General features: G+C 43.5%; 3 long non-coding RNA genes across 3 annotated transcripts; all 3 read right to left on the reverse strand.

Annotated features, from left to right (window-relative positions):
- Positions 1-475: 475 nt before the first annotated feature.
- Positions 476-4,469, reverse strand: LOC307210536. The gene is made up of 3 exons (XR_013836058.1): positions 3,910-4,469; positions 3,138-3,245; positions 476-545 (listed from the first exon to the last, which is right to left on the reverse strand). It is a non-coding gene; the product is annotated as an uncharacterized lncRNA (long non-coding RNA).
- A 1,409-nt stretch (positions 4,470-5,878) lies between these two features.
- LOC307210576 lies at positions 5,879-10,238 on the reverse strand. Its single transcript, XR_013836073.1, has 3 exons — positions 9,848-10,238; positions 8,216-8,326; positions 5,879-6,723 (listed from the first exon to the last, which is right to left on the reverse strand). It is a non-coding gene; the product is annotated as an uncharacterized lncRNA (long non-coding RNA).
- A 2,516-nt stretch (positions 10,239-12,754) lies between these two features.
- LOC307211470 lies at positions 12,755-20,747 on the reverse strand. Its single transcript, XR_013836471.1, has 3 exons — positions 20,549-20,747; positions 19,519-19,629; positions 12,755-13,030 (listed from the first exon to the last, which is right to left on the reverse strand). It is a non-coding gene; the product is annotated as an uncharacterized lncRNA (long non-coding RNA).
- Positions 20,748-22,271: the final 1,524 nt, after the last annotated feature.

A 22,271-nucleotide genomic window follows, 5' to 3' on the forward strand; every position in this document is an offset into this window, starting at 1 on the left:
CCTATTTATCTACTTGCACCCGGAGGTGCTTTCGAACTGCTAGGTTGGCAGGCGCTGGGACCGAGCAGCGGGAGCGCACCCCGCCGCAGGGATTCGAACCGCCGACCTTTCGATCGGCAAGCCCTAGGCGCTGAGGCTTTAACCCACAGCGCCACCTGCGTCCCACTGAGCTAAGCTTACCCAATGCCTAAACCACTAAAGTTGTGACAATTGGGGTTTGTTGCTTTTCTGTGTTTGCTCTATCATTTGAATTGCAATGGATGGCAGGAGGAAGACCAGACATCCGTCAAAAGCAAAGGATATGAAATGTTCTAATATTATGTCTTTCAAAGGAGAAGGTGAAAGAGAAGGAGAAAGATTGGCTGCCCACCCTTTACCATGAGGTTTCTGGATGGGTTAAAACAATACAAGAATAGAACAGGAAAATCAGTCAAAACACATGTCAGTATCACAGCATTGTATTTTAACTTCATCTTCTTCTAGTCCACAGAATTTTTCATAATGACCTTCGCCACAAAATTGGATCTTCAACTTGTTTGTTGGATCTGGCGAGAGAAAGAGAATTGCTTATGTTGATACTAACTAGGGAGTCGAGTCCATAGTTCATACCAAAAGAACAGACAAAGCTCACAGCACATTGAAATAAATTCCATTTTAAGCTCCATTGACAAATGCATACCTAAAACTGATTTTTTTCCCATGCTAAAACTACTAAAGTGTCAACATTAAAATAAAATAACATTAAAACATGTGCAAAATACATGTCTAAATAAAACAAACCCTCAAATCTCAGAAACTCCACCGCTGTTTTCAAGGATGAATCCGAAATACCTTTCCTTCAGACTGAAAAATAGTCTACTTTCCAAGTGACATGCCAGTTAGTTCCTTGAAGCAGAAACCTTACTTTCCTGTCCCTCTCCAACATTTCATCTTCTTAAGCAAGGTCCCTCTATGTAATGTGGTTTAATATAAGAATATAGCTGGCATTCAAGACTCCAATGAAGCAGCTCTTCCAGTACTGCTGGAAGACTGTTGCACAGTCTGTCTTGCATTGATATGTCCAGGAATCTCCCCAGCTGCACAACTGAATCCACATTTTCAAAATGGAGTTGGGGAAAAGCTTTCTAATACTCCATTTTCATTGGAAATGTCTGGTGTTTTTCAGAGGACTCCCCTCCTGTGAGTGCCTGCAGGTTCTGTCCCTGCCACTCACCACCTGGCCTAGGCGGGGCCTGACAGGCCTCATAGGGACTGTTGCCACTGCTGTTGTTGTTGCCCAGGAGAACTCAGAACAGCACAGTTCTTTTAAATATGTTTTTTTAAAAAATTTCTATTTTTACCTTTTAAAATTATTTTTGGTGTGTGGGGGGTGGGATGGATGTTTAGTCGGGTTTGGGAATGTTTAATTTTGGTATGTTTGTAATTTTTACTGTTTTTGGTTTGTATTGTTTTTTGTGTGTGTTTTTTAATTAAGTTTTATTTTGTTCATAAGGGGAGGGGTCAGGGCTGCCTGGGAGTGGGTCCCAGCTAACAAAATGGCTGGGGCAGGTTCCACAGGGGGGAGATGCACTGGGACAACCGATCTCAGTGATCATGGGCAGGAGGAGGAGTTATGCTAAGACCAGACCATGTCATTACTGAGGAGGCAGGTTTAGTCATTGTTTGAGGACTATCCCTGCCTCCATGTCTGGTCTTGACCAGACGGATACTGGAATCAGCAAGGGATACCCACATAACCTGAAGGTGCTGCTATGCAATGCCAGGTCAATGATTCATAAGACCACTGCCATCCATGACTGGATGGAGGACTTGACCTGGCATGTGTAACAGAGACTTGGTTGGATGAAGCAGATGGATCTGTCCTTGCCGCTGCTTGTCCACCAGGTTAGTCTAATGCACAGCAACCCAGGCCTTGTGGGTGGGGAGGTGGGGTTGCAGTGATTTTTAGGAAGATGTTACTCCTTACATTACCAAGAGAATTCAGAGCCTGACCAGAAAATCATAACTGAATGTAGTAAATTTATTATGCACAGTAATTTTATTATGCACTAGCAAAACTTTGGGCTCTTCCATTTATTAAGGATTCATCCTGATCTGCTCAAGGTTATTCTTATTCTTTATTAACTCTCTCTATACCAACATGTGGGATGTGTGTCACTTCCTGTTCCCCCATAAGTGACTCAGCAAATGAGTGTGACTCTATAAAAGCAGAGTCATGCAGCCATTTTGTCTCAGTTTTGTTCGATTCAACTCTCAGTTCAGTCCCCTCCATTTTGTTGGCTGCTGGCTCTCAGCTAGCAGCACTTGGGCCCGTCCTCACAAAGGATGTAAGCCACATTGTATGTTTGTAACCTGAAGCTTAAAGCCTGCCTTCCAGGATGTGTACTGTGAACAACTTGTGAGTAAACTTATTGTTATACTTTTAAAGTCAAACTTGTGCGTCTTTATTATATTTTAGGAGGAAGAAAAGGGGACACCAGAAATAATCCATCTGGGCAAGCCAGAGTGGATTAGTCATTTTGTAGAGATTCAAAGAAATCTATCCACTAGCTTCCATGAGTACAGAAAGGGATTTGCTCTGCTACATCACTCACTAGTGGGAGTGAAGGAAGGATAACACTTAAGAAATATTTCCTTGCCAACTATCCTAAACATCCCCACACTGAATTCTGGACCAGCTGCATTTTCCTAACTTTCTTCAAAGGCAGCACCACATATAATGTACTGCAGTAATCTAACCTAGCAGACCCTCCAAGTATCCCTATTTTGCAGGGACCTCCCTGACTTTGAGAAGCTGGTTTCTGATTTGATTCTGGAATGTCCTGTTTTTTCTTAGGATGTCCCTATTTTCATCAGATAAATGTTGGAGAGTAAGGAGGACTCTGAAGGCAATCCTGTATAGGGGATTTTTTTTTAAAAAAAAAGTCTAATGTTTTGTTATGTTTTTATGCATGTCAGAAGCTTCGCAGAGTGGCTGGGGCAACCCAGTAAGCTGTGTGGGGTATAAATAATAAAATTGCCATTGTGGAATGGGATATTCCCATTTTCATCAGAGAAATGAAGAGGTTACCAGAGCATAGAAGAGACAAGTGCTCATTGCAGCATAGAAAAAGAGGAACATAGAAAAGATGCCTTACCTTTAACTCTTTCTGCCATTACACAGAATGACCCGTCACATGTGACACCATTTGGTACACATGGCATGCCAGGACGAAATGACCTGCATAGTCTGCATTTCACAGCATCTGTTGTAGGAGGCACAAAAATTTGTTCTATTGTTTCTCCCTGAAAGTATCACCTTCACACATTGGTCACCAAATCTGGGGCTTCATTAGGAGGTAGGCAAGGTGACTGAAGTCCTGGGAATCCTACCACTTCCCTCATTTATATTTATTTTCTTTCCTGTATATACTGAAAAGCATAGTACCAAGCGAAACCCCCTTTTTTCCAATTGTGGAGGGACCAATTGATTCAATGTCCCAACTCATAAAATCCTGTGGGCACACATAGCTGTCAGAATAGATCCTAGAGAGGTAGGATTCTTTTCCCCTCAGAAAGTCTGACTAAATTTACACCTCTGCAGATGGGGAAACTCTATGCAGATTCATAGCATGCTCCTGGGCCCTTAGTCTATCAACACATTCCACCCAGACAACAGAATCAACCTTTTTCCAAAGCTGGTGCTCCCAGAAGAAAAGCAGCTTCCTCACTCAATGGAAGCTTAACTCTGTCCTGAAATGAGCTCTAAGCTCACCCCATCGCAAGGATTTGCAAACTCTTGGCAGAAGGCATTTCCTCCCTACCACCCCAAAGTATATCTCTCCTGCTACTAATAGAGCCAACCTATCTAAAAGAGTGGCTTATTCTTCTTTCACCTCTTCTGGGATGGGGAATGGGGGCAATACTTACCTCCAGTCCTGAGGCAAAGCAGAACACAGAATGTGAGTAGCCAGACCAGAAGCAGACGTGGCCTTCGATTACCAAGAAACAAGCTCTGCTCCATTGGAATGCCTTTTGTATGGAGAGACAGCTTTGGAAGGCTAGCAGCTGAGAAACCAGGGTTTCCAGGGCAGGCAGGAACACGCAGTTCAGTCTGAGGAGCCGGGTTCAAGATATCCATTATATATGGCTGGGAGGAACCCTCTTGGCTTCTTGCCTCATCCTGGTGGGCTTGAAAGGTCCAAAGAGCCTCTGGCAATATGCTTGGGTCACTCGGATGGGCAGCAGAGAGTGAAGGCGATGGTTGTCTTGGGTCCTTTCAGGCATAAAGTACTGATTGTTAGGACAACCCAAATGGGCTGAGAAATCAGCTGCATACTGTACAGAATGTCGCGGACCATGGCGGATGCCTGATTCTATCTTACGAGGGTTTTCTGTTCAGCTCCAGGTTTCAATTGTACTAGTACGATGTGCCGAGCAGGGAACTCTCAACCAGCCTGTAGATGAAAAACAATGGATGACTTCTGGCCAGCCCATATTCCCGAATCATTCTGTTAGCAGCTTTCTTTTCTCACTGCTGCTCACAGCAGAATGAATGGTATGCCCAGCCATGTGTTACTGCCAGTCCTCCATGAGTGATAAATTAGTGGTCCTTTCATATTGCATGTATCTTCAACTTTACTCAAAGATGTGGGACATGGAGAGACAGCAGGCTTGCAAGACAGACTCTCATTCCTGGCAATCCCATGAACAGAATTCATATTTCTTGGAACCAGATAGCATCCAATAGGAGCTGGTGCTTTTAATTGGGGAGAGGTGGAAGGTTGGCTGGTTAGTCAATTGACTGAGGCCCTTTTATTTTGGAATCTGAGTGCAAAGACTTGGAGAAACATACTAATATGGTACGATTACGTTAATACTTCCAGATGCTGACTGGGCTCATGTGATTTGTGTATGGGATTCTATTTGAAGACTGCCATATATGATGCAAGAGTGCTATGCAGAATGGAGGATCTGCATTGTTGTATTTTTGTCTGTGCTTGCCGGAAGCTGGAGGGAAAGCAGGAGAGGGAGAGGAAGTGCTGGTGAGCCCAGACATCTGTTGCAAAGCATGGGATATGGCACATCCTTTTAAAATAGGCATTTGTTGTTGGATCAAAGAAAGGAATTAGAACAAGATAATAAGGCCTCACAATAAACACATCAATCGTGAGGAACAGAAAATATAAGGTAAGTGATTTCTTGTGTGATCAAGATACAAAAATTACACAGGAACCAAAATAGAACACAGACCACAACTTCATTTTTCAACTTTATTGAAGGAAAGCATTGTTGCGTAAGTTACAACAAATATTGCAAGCTATTATTCTCGCATTTGTTCTGCATGCAAAACTAGCAGTAATTTTAACTATTATTATTGATCTCTATCTTGATTGGCCACCTAGAACTCCCTCCAGTCCAAACTACTTAAAAGCCTTGCTATGTTCCAATTACATGGCAATGGTCAGGAAAGAGAAAAGAGAACATTTGAGCTCTCCAACCAAGGAGGGGTTGGGAAGAACAGGGACCCATGAGCTCCAGGAAGAGATGAATTAATAATCTGATGGGCGTGACCTAGGAGAGTCTGGATGGAAGTGGCTCCAGCCTCCCCCCTGATCATCCTGACTGTGAGTATCGGTTGGGATGCTCTAACAAGGCAATTAAGGACTGACCTTGAGACATTTGAAGGCAGTCTTGTATAGGCAAGTTTTCAATGCCGGATGGTTTTATGTATTTTTATATTCTCTAGGAAGCTTCCCAGAGTCTACAGGCCCAGGGTGTGTACCCTTCTTTGGCTCAAGTGAGCTACCAATTAAGGAGGCCACACAGTGGAATGAGATCAAATCAGGGCACAATTTTATTGACTACAGATGAAGTAAGGCTAAGATGAAGCTAAGGCTACCCAATGCCTAAACCGCCAAAGTTGTGACGATTGCTACAGGGTTAGGCAAAACCTCCAGGTCATAGCCAATTCCCCAGGTAGGCAAATTCCTACCAGGCACCAACAATACAGCGACCACCACAGCCATTGCAAGGTCAATTCAATTTGTAAATGCAAAATGGGTGGCTTGATCCAACGAAGAAATGCTGGACATCGGGGGCTGGCGTGGGCTGTTTTAAATCCCCCAGGAGTGGACCTGAGGGAATCCTGATTGTTCCCTCTCCACACCAGCCTGCAATTGGCCCATTTGGCAGGATGATGAAGAGCAGGATTTCAAACCAGGAGTATGAGCCGAAGGGGGTACCTAAAAGGGGGTAAACAGACATCTGGGGCTACACATCTAAGATGAGTGGGGAACATTATTATTATTATTATTATTGTGTTATGGTTATGGTTATTGTTATTACTACTATTACTATTATCACCAGTGGTGTACTAGTGGAGGCAGTGGTAGAATCATAGTCTCGGGGTGGGGTTTGTTGCTTTTCTGTGTTTGCTCTGTCATTTGAATTGCAATGGCAGGAGGAAGACCAGACGTCCGTAAAAATCAAAGGGTATGAAGTGTTCTAATATTATGTTTTTCAAAGGAGAAAGTGAAAGAGAAGGAGAAAGATTGGCTGCCCACCCTTTACCATGAGGTTTCTGGATGGGTTAAAACAATATAAGAATAGAACAGTAAAATCAGTCAAAACACATGTCAGTTTCACAGCATTGTACTTTAAAAGTCTCTCCGTTCGTTCCACAGAATTTTTTTTTCTCAGGTTCGCCACAAAATTTGAAGGTCTGCGACTCCTTATTTGGACCTGGCGAGAGAAAGAGAAGGGCTTATGTTGAGTGGAGTCCATAGTTCATACCAAAAAAGAGACAAAGCTCACAGCTCATTGAAATAAACTCCATTTTAAGCTCCATTGACAAATGAATACCTAAAACTGATTTTTTTTTCCTATGCTAAAACTACTAAAGTGTCAATATTAAAATAAAATAAAGTTGAAACATGTGCAAAATATATGTCCACATAAAACAAACCCTTAAATCTCAGAATCTCCAACACTGTTTTAAAGGATAAATCCCAAAAACCTTTCCTTCAGACTGAAAAATAGGCTACTTTCCAAGTGACATGCCAGTTAGTTCCTTCAAGCAGAAACCTCACTTTTCCTGTCCCTCTCCAACATTTCATCTTCTTAAGCAAGGTCCCTCTATGTAATGTGGCTTAATGTAAGACTATAGCTGGCATTCAAGACTCTAATGAAGCAGCTCTTCCAGTTCTGCTGGAAGACTGTTGCACAGTCTGTCTTGCAGTGATTTGTCCAGGAATCTCCCCAGCTGCAAAATTGAATTCATGTGTTCAAAATGGAGCTGGGGAAAAGCTTTCTAATACTTATTTTCATGGGAAATGCTTGGTATTTTTCATATTGCTGCTGCAACTTTGCACTTGCCAAGCAATGCCCTATATTTGACAGCTCTGTCAATTTGTCCATTAACCACTCTGTTAAAAAGGTGTTACTATTAGAGATTACTGCCCACACACTTCTGCTGCGCTTTTCTGCTTGTGTGGTGGCACCTCGGTAAAACCACTTCTTACTGTTTGTAGCAGAGTTTTCCCCAGAGGCAGAGGACAAGAACAGGAGTCATACTTAAATTCACAGTCAAGAGCTTCTCCATTGCTTGACTGGTTGCACAAGCATTTCTGTTACTATTATGTACAAGCTATTTACATTCCTTCTTTATCTCTCCAGCACAGTATAATTTCAGTCCAGTAATTAACAATCTTGACACAGCAAAACTCACAGTATCAGCAGCACATATTGTCTTCCTTCCCACCTCATTGTTGGCGTGCGTACTGATGGTGTGTGATTTCCTGGTGCAGAAATTGCAACTGCAGCTTCCTCCCTTTATTTGCACCTCCAGCTGACACCAATGAAGCCTAGAGTACCACTACTATACACTAAAGAAAATTCTGGGACCCTCTTTAAACCTTCCAGGAACTTTTGTCTGTTTCTTAAAGTATGTTTGCCTAACAGTTACTCCTTACATTACCAAGTGAATTCAGACACAGTCTCTATATAGTTGGACGAGCCTGCTGTATAGGGAAGTTTTTAAAATGTTTAATGTTTTATTATGTTTTTATATATTTTGGAAGCTTCCCAGAGTGGCTGGGGCAACCCAGTAAGATGTGTGGGGTATAAATAATAAAATTTCCATTGTGGAATGGGATATTCCCATTTTCATCAGAAAAATGAAGAGGTTACCAGAGCATAGAATAGGCAAGTCATAGTCACAGAAAAGCCTTCTTACCTGCCAATCTTTCTGACATTACACAGTATAACCCCGTACATTTCAAATAATTTGGTTTACACGGCTTGCCAGGACCAGGTGACAGGCATTTTCTGCATTTCACAGCATCTGCTGTACGAGGCAAAAAAATTTGTTTTATTGTTTGTCCCTGAAAGCATCACCTTCACCCATCGGTCACTAAATCCGGGCTTCATTAGGAGGTAAACGAGGGGTCTGAAGCCCCAGGAACTCCTACCACTTCCCTCATTTATATTATTTTTTTCCCCTGGATGTACTGCAAAGCATAGTACCAAATGAGAACCCCATTTTTTTTTTTCATTTGTGGAGGGACCAATTGATTTTCAGTCTCCCAGCCCATAAAATCCTATAGGCACACATAGCTGTCAGAATAGATCCTAGAGCAGTAGGATCCCCCCCCCCCCATCAGAAAGTCTGACTAAATTTACATCTCTGAGGATGGGGAAACTCTATGCAGATTCATAGCATGCTCCTGGGCCCTTAGTCTATCAACACATTCCGCCCAGACACGGGAATCCTCTTCTTTCCAAAGATGGCGCTCCCAAAAGAAAAGCAGCTTCCTCCCTAAATTGAAGCTTAACTCTGTCCTGAAATGAGCTCTAAACTATTGGGCTCCACTTTTAGACCTGGCAGAAAAAGCTGGAATATATGCCCATTGGTCATATTCAGTGCACTCATGATGTTACTGAAAGGATTTGTGCCTTTGCAACAGAAGTTCTCCCTTTCACTCCTCCCAATGCCTGCTTCGTATCTTGCCCAAATTTACCTCCGGATGTTTGGGGAATGCACTGAATAGATTTAGGGCCCACTCAGGAGGAGGAGGGAAGTCCCATTGTGGAGGCACAAATCCTTGCACTAATGGCAGAACGTATTTAATGTTACATGAGACATTCTCTCTCCATCCCTGCACCTATAAATCATAAAGGTAAAGGACTCCTGGACAGTGAAGTTGATTCAAAGGTGATGATGGGGTACTGCGCTCTTCTCGCTTTCTGGCATTTGTCCACAGACAGATTTCGGGGTCATGTGGCCAGCATGACTAAACCACTTCGGTGGCAACGGAACACTGTGACAGAAGCCAGAGCGCATGGAAATGCCATTTTCCTTCCCATCACAGTGGTATCTATTTATCTACTTGCACTGGCATGCTTTTGAACTGCTAAGTCGGCAGGAGTTGTGACCGAGCAACGGGAGCGCACCCCGTCATGGGGATTTCAACCGCCAACCTTCCAATTGGCAAACCCAAGAGGCTCAGTGGTTTAGACCACAGTGCTACCTGCATCCTACAAATATACCAGATGTTGGGCAGCCTGATTCACTCCTACATACATACAGAGCTGCCTTCCAGCATTTCAAGCTACCTGTCCATTTTGCGTCATTATTGTACCCACTCTCTTCTCCTTAAACTTTTCAACTGGAGATGCTAAGGGATTAACCTGGGGCTTTCTGCATGAAAAGCATGCACAATAACACTGAATTATTGCAGACCTATGGCAGAAGGCATTTCCCCCTTACCACCCCAAAGTATATCACTCCTGCTACTAATAGAGTCAACCTATGTAAAACAGTAGCTTCTTCTTCTTTTACCTCTTCTGGGATGGGGGCAATACTTACCTCCAGTCCTGAAGCAAAGAAGAATGCAGAATGTAAGTAGCCAGACCTGAAGCAGACGTGGCCTTCGATTACCAAGAAACAAGCTCTGCTCCATTGGAATGCCCTTTGTATGGAGAGACAGCTTTCAAAGGCTAGCAGCTGAGAAACCACAGGTTTTCAGGACAGGCAGGAACACGCAGTTCAGTCTGAGGAGCCGGGTTCAAGATATCCATTATATATGGCTGGGAGGAACCCTCTTGGCTTCTTGCCTCATCCTGGTGGGCTTGAAAGGTCCAAAGAGCCTCTGGCAATATGCTTGGGTCACTCGGATGGGCAGCAGAGAGTGAAGGCGATGGTTGTCTTGGGTCCTTTCAGGCATAAAGTACTGATTGTTAGGACAACCCAAATGGGCTGAGAAATCGGCTGCATGCTGTACAGAATGTCGCGGACCGTGGCGGATGCCTGATGCTATCTTACGAGGGATTTCTGTTCAGCTCCAGGTTTCAATTGTACTAGTATGATGTGCCGAGCAGGCAACTCTCAACCAGCCTGCAGATGAAACACAATTGGTGACTTCTGGCCAGCCCATATTCCCGAATCATTGTGTTAGCAGCTTTCTTTTGTATCTCACTGCTGCTCACATCGCAATGAATGGTATGCCCAGCCATGTGTTACTGCCAGTCCTCCATGAGTGATAAATAAGTGGTCCTTTCATATTTCATGTATCTTCAACTTTACTCAACTTTACTTGGTATCTGAAGAAGTGTGCTTGCACACGAAAGCTCATACCTCGAACTAACTTAGTTGGTCTTTAAGGTGCTACTGGAAGGAATTTTTTTATTTTGTTTTTACTCAAAGATGTGGGACATGGAGAGACAGCAGGCTTGCAAGACAGACACTCATTCCTGGCAATCCCATGAACAGAATTCATATTTCTTGGAGCCAGATACCATCCAATAGGAGCAGATGCTTTTAATTGGGGAGAGGTGGAAGGTTGGCTGGTTAGTCAATTGTCTGAGGCCCTTTTATTTTGGAATCTGAGTGCAAAGACTTGGAGAAACATACTAATATGGTACGATTACGTTAATACTTCCAGATGCTGACTGGGCTCATGTGATTTGTGTATGGGATTCTATTTGAAGACTGCCATATATGATGCAAGAGTGTTATGCAGAATGGAGGATCTGCATTGTTGTATTTTTGTCTGTGCTTGCCGGAAGCTGGAGGGAAAGCAGGAGAGGGAGAGGAAGTGCTGGTGAGCCCAGACATCTGTTGCAAAGCATGGGATATGGCACATCCTTTAAAAATAGGCATTTGTTGTTGGATCAAAGAAAGGAATTAGAACAAAATAATAAGGCCTCACAATAAACACATCAATAGTGAGGAACAGAAAATATAAGGTAAGTGATTTCTTGTGTGATCAAGATACAAAAATTACACAGGAACCAAAATAGAACACAGACCACAACTTCATTTTTCAACTTTATTGAAGGAAAGCATTGTTGCGTAAGTTACAACAAATATTGCAAGCTATTATTCTCGCATTTGTTCTGCATGCAAAACTAGCAGTAATTTTAACTATTATTATTGATCTCTATCTTGATTGGCCACCTAGAACTCCCTCCAGTCCAAACTACTTAAAAGCCTTGCTATGTTCCAATTACATGGCAATGGTCAGGAAAGAGAAAAGAGAACATTTGAGCTCTCCAACCAAGGAGGGGTTGGGAAGAACAGGGACCCATGAGCTCCAGGAAGAGATGAATTAATAATCTGATGGGCGTGACCTAGGAGAGTCTGGATGGAAGTGGCTCCAGCCTCCCCCCTGATCATCCTGACTGTGAGTATCGGTTGGGATGCTCTAACAAGGCAATTAAAGACTGACCTTGAGACATTTGAAGGCAGTCTTGTATAGGCAAGTTTTCAATGCCGGATGGTTTTATGTATTTTTATATTCTCTAGGAAGCTTCCCAGAGTCTACAGGCCCAGGGTGTGCACCTTTCCTCGGCTCAAGTGAGCTACCAATTAAGGAGGCCACACAGTGGAATGAGATCAAATCAGGGCACAATTTTATTGACTACAGATGAAGTAGTTTGCCTATAGGCATTGGGTAAGCATTTATTTCCGGTCTGCCTACAGGAAATGACATCAGGGTCAACCCGGCAGTGAGAATTCCTATGACTTACTTCAAATAGGGGGATCTCCACAGGGATCCCTACCCCTAGGAACGCTGAGGCCCAAGCCCCTCCCCCCATCTGGGCAAATGGACAGAAGCAACTCCATCACAGACCCCTTTAACAGGATACCCTATTTCTGGAGGGGAAGGCCAGGGTACAACCCCCCCTCCAACCAAGGCTAAGGCTACCCAACGCCTAAACCGCCAAAGTTGTGACGATTGCTACAGGGTTAGGCAAAACCTCCAGGTCATAGCCAATTCCCCAGGTAGGCAAATTCCTACCAGGCACCAACAATACAGCGACCACCGCAGCCATTGCAAGGTCAATTCAATTTGTAAATGCAAAATGGGTGGCTTGATCCAACGAAGAAATGCTGGACATCGGGGGCTGGCGTGGGCTGTTTTAAATCCCCCAGGAGTGGACCTGAGGGAATCCTGATTGTTCCCTCTCCACACCAGCCTGCAATTGGCCCATTTGGCAGGATGATGAAGAGCAGGATTTCAAACCAGGAGTATGAGCCGAAGGGGGTACCTAAAAGGGGGTAAACAGACATCTGGGGCTACACATTTAAGATGAGTGGGGAACATTTTTATTATTATTATTGTGTTATGGTTATAGTTATTGTTATTACTACTATTACTATTATAACCAGTGGTGTACTAGTGGAGGCAGTGGTAGAATCATAGTCTCGGGGTGGGGTTTGTTGCTTTTCTGTGTTTGCTCTGTCATTTGAATTGCAATGGCAGGAGGAAGACCAGACATCCGTCAAAAGTAAAGAGTATGAAGTGTTCTAATATTATGTTTTTCAAAGGAGAAAGTGAAAGAGAAGGGGAAAGATTGGCTGCCCACCCTTTACCATGAGGTTTCTGGATGGGTTAAAACAATATAAGAATAGAACAGTAAAATCAGTCAAAACACATGTCAGTTTCACAGCATTGTACTTTAAAATTATCTCTCTTTTTCGTTCCGCAGTATTTTTTATACTGAGCTTCGCCACAAAATTTGAGAGTCTGCAACTCCTTATTTGGACCTGGCGAGAGAAAGAGAAGGGCTTATGTTGATACTAACTAGTGAGTGGAATCCATAGTTCATACCAAAAAAGAGACAAAGCTCACAGCACATTGAAATAAACTCCATTTTAAGCTCCATTGACAAATGCATACCTAAAACTGATTTTTTTCCCCATGCTAAAACTACTAAAATGTCAATATTAAAATAAAATAAAGTTAAAACATGTGCAAAATACATGTCCACATAAAACAAACCCTTAAATATCAGAATCTCCAACACTGTTTTAAAGGATAAATCCCAAAAACCTTTCCTTCAGACTGAAAAATAGGCTACTTTCCAAGTGACATGCCAGTTAGTTCCTTGAAGCAGAAACCTCACTTTTCCTGTCCCTATACAACATTGCATCTTCTTAAGCAAGGTCCCTCTATGTAATGTGGCTTAATGTAAGAATATAGCTGGCATTCAAGACTCTAATGAAGCAGCTCTTCCAGTTCTGCTGGAAGACTGTTGCACAGTCTGTCTTGCAGTGATTTGTCCAGGAATCTCCCCAGCTGCAAAATTGAATTCATGTGTTCAAAATGGAGCTGGGGAAAAGCTTTCTAATACTTATTTTCATGGGAAAATGCTTGGTATTTTTCATATTGCTGCTGCAACTTTGCACTTGCCAAGCAATGCCCAATATTTGACAGCTCTGTCAATTTGTCCCATTAACCACTCTGTTAAAAAGGTGTTACTATGAGAGATTACCGCCCACACACTTCTGCTGCGCTTTTCTGCTTGTGTGGTGGCACCTCGGTAAAACCACTTCTTACTATTTGTAGCAGAGTTTTCCCCAGAGGCAGAGGACAAGAACAGGAGTCATACTCAAATTCACAGTCAAGAGCTTCTCCATTGCTTGACTGGTTGCACAAGCATTTCTGTTACTATTATGTACAAGCTATTTACATTCCTTCTTTATCTCTCCAGCACAGTATAATTTCAGTCCAGGATTGCAGCATTGAGGAGGAGCCCAAGATGGCGGCTGTAACAACTTCTCCTCCGTGAACCCTCCTGGATTACAAACCTTTTATAGCCTTTTATAGCCTTTTATAGCCGTTTTTATAACCGTTTTTATTAGACTTTTAACTATTTTACCTCTGTTAGAAGTTTTAACCATTCTATCTCTACTGTTGGCCAATTAACAAGGATATTCAAACCTTCTGCTGAGAAAGCCTGCTGCTGATTAGAAACGCCGCCTTGAAGACTGGGTATGCTGAGCAGTGGAGGAGGAGTAGCAGAGGAGTTGTGTCCACAAAAGATAAGTTCTCTTTTTATCTCCGTTTACCTCTACTTTTAACCTCCGTAGTCAGTGAGACAGTGACAAATGGGTCATGGCAAGCGACCAAGATCTGCTGAGAAAGGTTGTTCACCTCCAAGAGCAAAGCAGTCAAAGCTTGAATCTCCCTCACCACCTACTAACAATAACAGCCAAACAGAGCAAGTAATTGTTTCTGCGGTCGAAACATACAACCGCTTTTGGCCTCTGTATGATCAAGGGGAGCTGGAAAAGCCAGTTGATCCAGGGAGGGATGGAAGCCATAGGGAAGCCCTGCTCCCTGACACCTTAATTACACCTTCGCCGTCACTAAAACAGGACGTATCAGGGCAAACTGCCCATGAATCAGTACCTGATCAAATACAACTAGTAATCAGGACTTTAAGCTTCATTTTCAAGCAATTGGAAGGGATTTCTTTATCTTTGAATAAACTTTCACAAGCCCTTCTGACGCATCCATCTTCCTCAACTGAGCTATCTAATTTGCATCAATCTCCTGTGCAGCTTGTAAGTGCCTTAAAGAGACAACACGACCAGAAATCTCACCTTAAGGGTTCTAGAAGCAGGCTGCCACTGCCCCAAAGGAACAAGCAATCCTTGATTTTTCAACCTAATAAAATATGTCTATCCATTTTTTCCCGTGACGCCCCCAGACTTAGGTGGAATAACCTGAGGATGGCTAAAGGGTACCTACGTGATTTGCTAAATATCCCTTTTTTCCAGATAGATCTTATATCTGTAGTACCTCTAAATGCCATGCCCTGGCCAAGGAAATTTATGCTCTCCTTCCAGTCTGCAAGGATCCCACATCTTCTTGCAAGACAAAAAGACCGGCTGGCAGCCTGGGAGATTGTAACAACAAGAGTCTTTAAGGACACGAGTGTCAAACCTCTCTTTGCCAACATCTTAACCGGCAATGAATGCTCGTTACCTCCTTCTGTTCCTATAATAAAGGAAAAAACACCTAGCCGGGTACCCCCTGTTCCACCTGCGATCCCAAGTGCCCATCTAATTACGCTGAGGAATGATCCACTTGCAAGCGGAGATTGGAATATCCCTGAAGAGAGAAATCTTATCTCCTCTTATGGAAAACTCCCTTCAGAAGAACAGCAGGCTATTCTCGACAGATTGGATCTACTCAAACAAAGACTCCTATCGCAAGGGGACCCCTCTATGCCGACGAGAGAGGAGAGCAGGCGCTCCACGTCCCACAAGGCGTCTCCATCAAATCCCTTGATAAGCTTTCAACCTGCTACTTTGTTATTTTTTTTTCTAAATAAAATTTTTATTAATTTCCAAATTTTTAACATAAACAAAAGCAACATAAAAACGAATACAAAAAATCATTTTTTCTTAACCTTATTTCCATAACCCTCTTTTCCCGGGCTTCCCCATACCTTTCCCTTTTTGCATCCTTGATTTTAAACCATTATTCAGCAACCCTTCTTAACCAATTTAAATGGAAATTGATTCTCTTTTCCAATTCCACCCTAAAGTTAAACACAATTTTCCGCTGCAATTCTACGTCTTCTTTTCCCTCAGCATTTTAGCACTCCTCAATTTTATAATAGTTCTTAAGATACATCTTAAATTTCTTCCAATCTTCTTCCACAGTCTCTTTCTCTTGGTCGCGGATTCTGCCGGTCATTTCTGCCAATCCCATAAAGTCAATCACTTTCGCCTGCCATTCCTCCAGCGTGGGTAGCTCTTGTGTCTTCCAATACTTTGCTAGAAGAATCCTTGCTGCCGTAGTACAACCTGCTACTTTGTTACCCCCTACTGATCTGAATCAGCAGTCACCTGTTGACCAACAGCACCATTCTACAGTGGAGGAAGTCGATAAACTCAACACTCCCGTCTCAGACCTTATGTCCAATTAAATATGGAAGTTGATGAATCCTTTGCTTCAATGCCAGAGCTAGAATCTACCCTGTCTGAAGATCACCAGGAAATGATTATGCATGCACCATCCCCACGCTCACGTCCTTCTATACATCTGCGTGATAACTCTTCTCCATCTGCGCAGCAACTACAAGTGATGGCTGGAACACCTCTTAGCGCTACCCTGGTTAAGACTGACAACTCTGACGGATCTACTACTACTACCCATCAAAGACCTACTACTACTCACCTCAATGAACAGCATCCGACCTCACCAACTTTGCCTAATTCTTCCTCCCCGGCAAAGCCCTCCCTGCCTGTTAATGTTACCACATCATGGATTCGATCAGCACAGAAGAAGACCTTATCCGCACAAACTAAAATTACTGATTTCTTTATGGGTCCTCCTTCTACCTCCAAGAACCTATTAAAGAACTCAAAGTGACAATTACCGGGACAGCACAAGGATCTGACATTATCAATACTTAGCTGGAACATTGCTGGCTGGAGAACCAAAAAATCAGATCCTGAATTCAGGAAGTACATAAACTCATTTAATATCATTCTATTCCAAGAAACATGGGAGGAGGAAGAGATTACCATAGACGGCTTCGATCTTCTAACACTTCCGGCCTCCCCTTCCTTGAAAGGTGGTCGCCCCAAAGGGGGTCTTTTGATTGGGATTTCACTCCAACTTCACGCCAAATTCACTCTGGTACGGGCTTCCCCGCCTTTTGCTCTATCTGGACTGATCGCAGAAGGGAAGTCCTCATTACTAATTACTAATGTCTATCTCCCCCCTGAAGGCTCTGCACCTGATCTTGATTGGAGATGGGAATCATTTGAAAATCACCTATTGTCATGTCATACCAAATGCCCTAACTCGTACTCCTTAATTGGGGGAGACTTTAATGCTCGTATTGCCACAAATTGGGACCTACTAACCAAGTCCAAACGGTGGACTCCCCCATGCTTGGACAACTTTGACTTGGAACATGCCAGAATTAGAACTTCAAAGGACAACAGAGTAAACAAAGCAGGAGTGACCCTTTACCAAATGGCCATTCGCCTGAATCTAGTCTTCTTGAACGGCACCTTCCCCCCCGACATACCGGGGGAGTTCACTCACCTGGGACTAGCATCTAACAGTGTCATCGATTACTTCTTGATCTCTGCAAATTTGGTCATTAATGTACTTTCCTTCCAAGTTGAAAACCAACATTTCAGTGATCACCTTCCAATAGTGACCACTTTGTCATTGTTCCGGTGCCAGAAGGACTATAAACACTCAGTCCTTCTGGAAACCTCATCATCAACCAAAATAAGAGGGATCAAATGGTCGGAGGCTGTGGCCCAAAAATACCAGGAATTTTTTCATAGGGAAATCATTGCCTATTTACCTCAAATAACTACTGATTCACAAGACTTCAATTCGGTTTTGAAACTTTTTAACCTTCTTATAACAAACCTTACCACTTTTTTTACATCACCTCCTCAAAAGGCAAAAGTGGCGCATTGCAGTACTGGGGCCCCTTGGTTTAACACCTCTTGCAAACAAGCAAGATCCCTTCTTCATTCTATCTATAATGAATACAAAAACTCTAATGCCCAGGCTCTACCACCCTCCTATTTACAAGCCAAAAGAGCATACAAACAGACTTTAAAGCTGGCCAAACGCGAGTGGTACCAAAAGCGTTGGCGAGCCTTGATTGCGGCCTCTAGATCCCGCAGGCCACAGGAATTTTGGGCTCTGATAAACAAAAGAGGAAGGAAGTACCCACTGGTGATTATCCCTGCGCCTACATGGGAACAATTCTTGAGTAAATATTTCTCTTTGGCAGAGGAATCCAACTCACCTACGGAATTCCGAGCCGACCATCTACCTTTGTGGCCCTCTACCGACCCAGAACTGATAATGGACTTGATACTAGATCTGAAAACGGGCAAAGCCCCTGGGCCGGATCTAGTCCCTGCAGAGGCTATTGTTGCGCAACCGAGGTGGTGGGCTGAAATTCTGGCCAAAGTCTTTGATGCAATTAATTCTACGGGGCTTATCCCTAGGTCATGGAAGGAGGCCGTGATCGTACCAGTCCATAAAAAGGGTCCCCCTGCTGACCCAGAGAACTATCGGAACATCAGCCTTTTGTCTATCATCGGGAAAATCTATGCAAAATTTTTGCTGTCTAAGCTGTCCCATTGGGCATACGACTCAAATTTGATTGGCCACGAGGAAGCGGGCTTCAGGAACAACTATTCGACCACTGACCATATGGTCATTATGTATCATCTTGCCAGAAAATATTCTGCCCCGAGTCGGGGGCGCCTATGTGTCGCTTTCATAGACTTAAAGGCCGCCTTCAACAGTATCCCAAGAAACTGTCTATGGAAGAAATTAGAGAGATGGGGCATAGATAGAAGGCTGTTATGGCTTATAACCCAATTACACCACGGGTCGTCAGCTAGAGTGAGACTCACACCGGCGGGAAACCTATCCAATGAGGTCCCAATAAATAGAGGAGTGCGCCAAGGCTGCATTTTGGCCCCACTCCTCTTTAACTTGTTTATTAGCGACATGAAGCTCTTTCTGAGTGAGTCTCAAGCCAACATTCATGCCCCCCGCCTAGCTGATTTTCGCTGCCCTCTGCTCCTATATGCTGACGATGCAGCGATCCTTTCCTACTCTAAAGTCGGTTTATGCAGAGCTCTAAAGATTTTTGCGGCTTATTGCAAACTCAACCATCTGACAATTAATCATTCAGTAATTAACAGTCCAGTAATTAACAATCTTGACACAGCAAAACTCACAGTATCAGCAGCACATATTGTCTTCCTTCCCACCTCGTTGTTGGCGTGCGTACTGATGGTGTGTGATTTCCTGGTGCAGAAATTGCAACTGCAGCTTCCTCCCTTTATTTGCACCTCCAGCTGACACCAATGAAGCCTAGAGTACCACTACTATACACTAAAGAAAATTCTGGAACCCTCTTTAAAGCTTCCAGGAACTTTTGTCTGTTTCTTAAAGAATGTTTGCCTAACAGTTACTCCTTACATTACCAAGTGAATTCAGACACAGTCTCTATATAGTTGGATGAGCCTGCTGTATAGGGAAGTTTTTAAAATGTTTAATGTTTATTATGTTGTTATATATTTTGGAAGCTTCCCAGAGTGGCTGGGGCAACCCAGTAAGGTGCGTGGGGTATAAATAATAAAATTGCCATTGTGCAATGGGATATTCCCATTTTCATCAGAGAAATGAAGAGGTTACCAGAGCATAGAATAGGCAAGTCATAGTCACAGAAACGCCTTCTTACCTCCCAATCTTTGTGTCATTACACAGTATGGCCCGTTACATGTCAAATCATTTGGTTTACACGGCTTGCCAGGACCAGGTGACAGGCATTTTCTGCATTTCACAGCATCTGCTGTACGAGGCAAAAAAATTTGTTTTATTGTTTGTCCCTGAAAGCATCACCTTCACCCATCGGTCACTAAATCCGGGGCTTCATTAGGAGGTAGATGAGGGGTCTGAAGCCCCAGGAACTCCTACCACTTTCCTCATTTATATTAATTTTCTTTCCTGGATGTACTGCAAAGCATAGTACCAAATGAGACCCCCCCTTTTTTTTTTCATTTGTGGAGGGACCAATTGATTTTCAGTCTCCCAACCCATAAAATCCTATAGGCACCCATAGCTGTCAGAATAGATCCTAGAGCAGTAGGATTTTTCTGTCCAAAGACAGATTTCGGGGTCATGTGGCCAGCATGACTAAACCACTTCGGTGGCAACGGAACACTGTGACAGAAGCCAGAGCGCATGGAAATGCCATTTTCCTTCCCATCACAGTGGTATCTATTTATCTACTTGCACTGGCATGCTTTTGAACTGCTAAGTCGGCAGGAGTTGCGACCGAGCAACGGGAGCGCACCCCGTCATGGGGATTTCAACCGCCAACCTTCCAATTGGCAAACCCAAGAGGCTCAGTGGTTTAGACCACAGTGCTACCTGCATCCTACAAATATACCAGATGTTGGGCAGCCTGATTCACTCCTACATACATACAGAGCTGCCTTCCAGCATTTCAAGCTACCTGTCCATTTTGCGTCATTATTGTACCCACTCTCTTCTCCTTAAACTTTTCACCTGGAGATGCTAAGGGATTAACCTGGGGCTTTCTGCATGAAAAGCATGCACAATAACACTGAATTATTGCAGACCTATGGCAGAAGGCATTTCCCCCTTACCACCCCAAAGTATATCACTCCTGCTACTAATAGAGTCAACCTATGTAAAACAGTAGCTTCTTCTTCTTTTACCTCTTCTGAGATGGGGGCAATACTTACCTCCAGTCCTGAAGCAAAGAAGAATGCAGAATGTAAGTAGCCAGACCTGAAGCAGACGTGGCCTTCGATTACCAAGAAACAAGCTCTGCTCCATTGGAATGCCTTTTGTATGGAGAGACAGCTTTCAAAGGCTAGCAGCTGAGAAACCGCAGGTTTTCAGGGCAGGCAGGAACACACGGCTCAATTTGAGGAGCCGGGTTCAAGATATCCATTATATAAGGCTGGGAGAAACCCTCTTGGCTTCTTGCCTCATCCTGGTGGCCTTGAAAGGTCCAAGGAGCCTCTGGCAATATCCTGGGTTGACAGTGAAGAATAGCAAGGATGAAGGCAGTGGTTGCCTTGGGCCATTTCAGGCACAAAGTGCTGGTTGTTAGGACAAATCCAGATGGCCTGAGGGATCAGCTGAATGCTGCCCAGTACGTCCCAGATCTCATCTTTTGTGGAAGAATTGCTTGCTCCTTTCATTGGGTTTCCTGTTCAGCTCTGGGTTTCAATTGTGACACGAAGATGTTTTGAGGAACTAATAGTCCAATAGTCTGCATGCTGGCTTGATCATCCATATTGCTAAAAAGTTCTGTTAGAAGGAGCTCATTTTTTTATTCTGTTACTGCTCACAGCAGTATGAAAGGTGTGCACAAGTCTGTTTCTCTGTCCACCTTCCATGAGTGATACATGGTTCTTTAATATTACATCCATCTTAGACCATGTTCAAGACATAGGACCTGGAAATCAAAGCAGGTGAACCCATGTCATTCATTTGCCACCTGATGGATGTTTGTGGCTCCACAGCATTGGTTATAGATGCCAGTTTATCAAGTTATCAGTTGATTTGTGTGGTAAAGTATCAATTTACCATCATCAGCTGAAGGGCAAGTTTTGCTACCACTGTTCCCAAGTGCAGTGATTGCCTTTCCTCTGAAAGGAATGAATGGCAACTCTTCACTTGCAGTGGAGTAGGTCAAGTGTTGCAGTTGAGAGATCTATGGGCAGAAGCTGAAACCTGTTCTCTGACTTTTGACTGCTATAGCTAGGATGCCCCACTCACCTGCCCCTAATTAGAAAACCCAATCTTGATCTGGATAGAAACACCTGGTAATAACGTTTAGCAACAGGTCAGCTTCTGAGAAACAACAAGTTGCTTGGCTTGAGGAACCAGGTTCAGCATAGCCATTCTATAAAGCCAATAGGAACCTTATTAGCATCTCAGGGCACCTGATCCTGATGGGGTTGGTGGGTACCAGAGGCCTCTGGCAACATGCTGGGGTGTCTGAGGAAGAACAAAGATGTGGGGAGTGACTGCCTTTCAGTATTAGGGACATAATGTGCTGATTGTTAGGATAAATCCTGATGGGCTGAGGGTATAGCCAAATGTTGTACAGAATGTCCCAGACCTCTGTGGCCAACTGATAGTATCTAACATGGAAGGAAACCTGTTTCAGTTAACAACACCTCTTTTATATAAGGCTAAGACAAACCTTCTTGGTTTCTTCTTGGTGAGCTTGAACGGTGCAAAGGTAAAAGGTAAAGGACCCCTGGACCATTAAGTGCTTTCAGGCTGAGGGAACTGACATTTGTACACAGACAGTTTTCTGGGTCATGTGGTATGTATGACTAAACAGGTTCTGAAGCAAGAGGATACTATGACGGAAACCAGAGCGCATGGAAACCCCATTTACCTGCCTGCTACAGCAGTAACTATTTATCTACTTGCACTGAATTGAAA

Source organism: Podarcis cretensis (genome assembly GCF_951804945.1).
Source record: "Podarcis cretensis genome assembly, chromosome: 2".
NCBI lineage: Eukaryota > Metazoa > Chordata > Lepidosauria > Squamata > Lacertidae > Podarcis > Podarcis cretensis.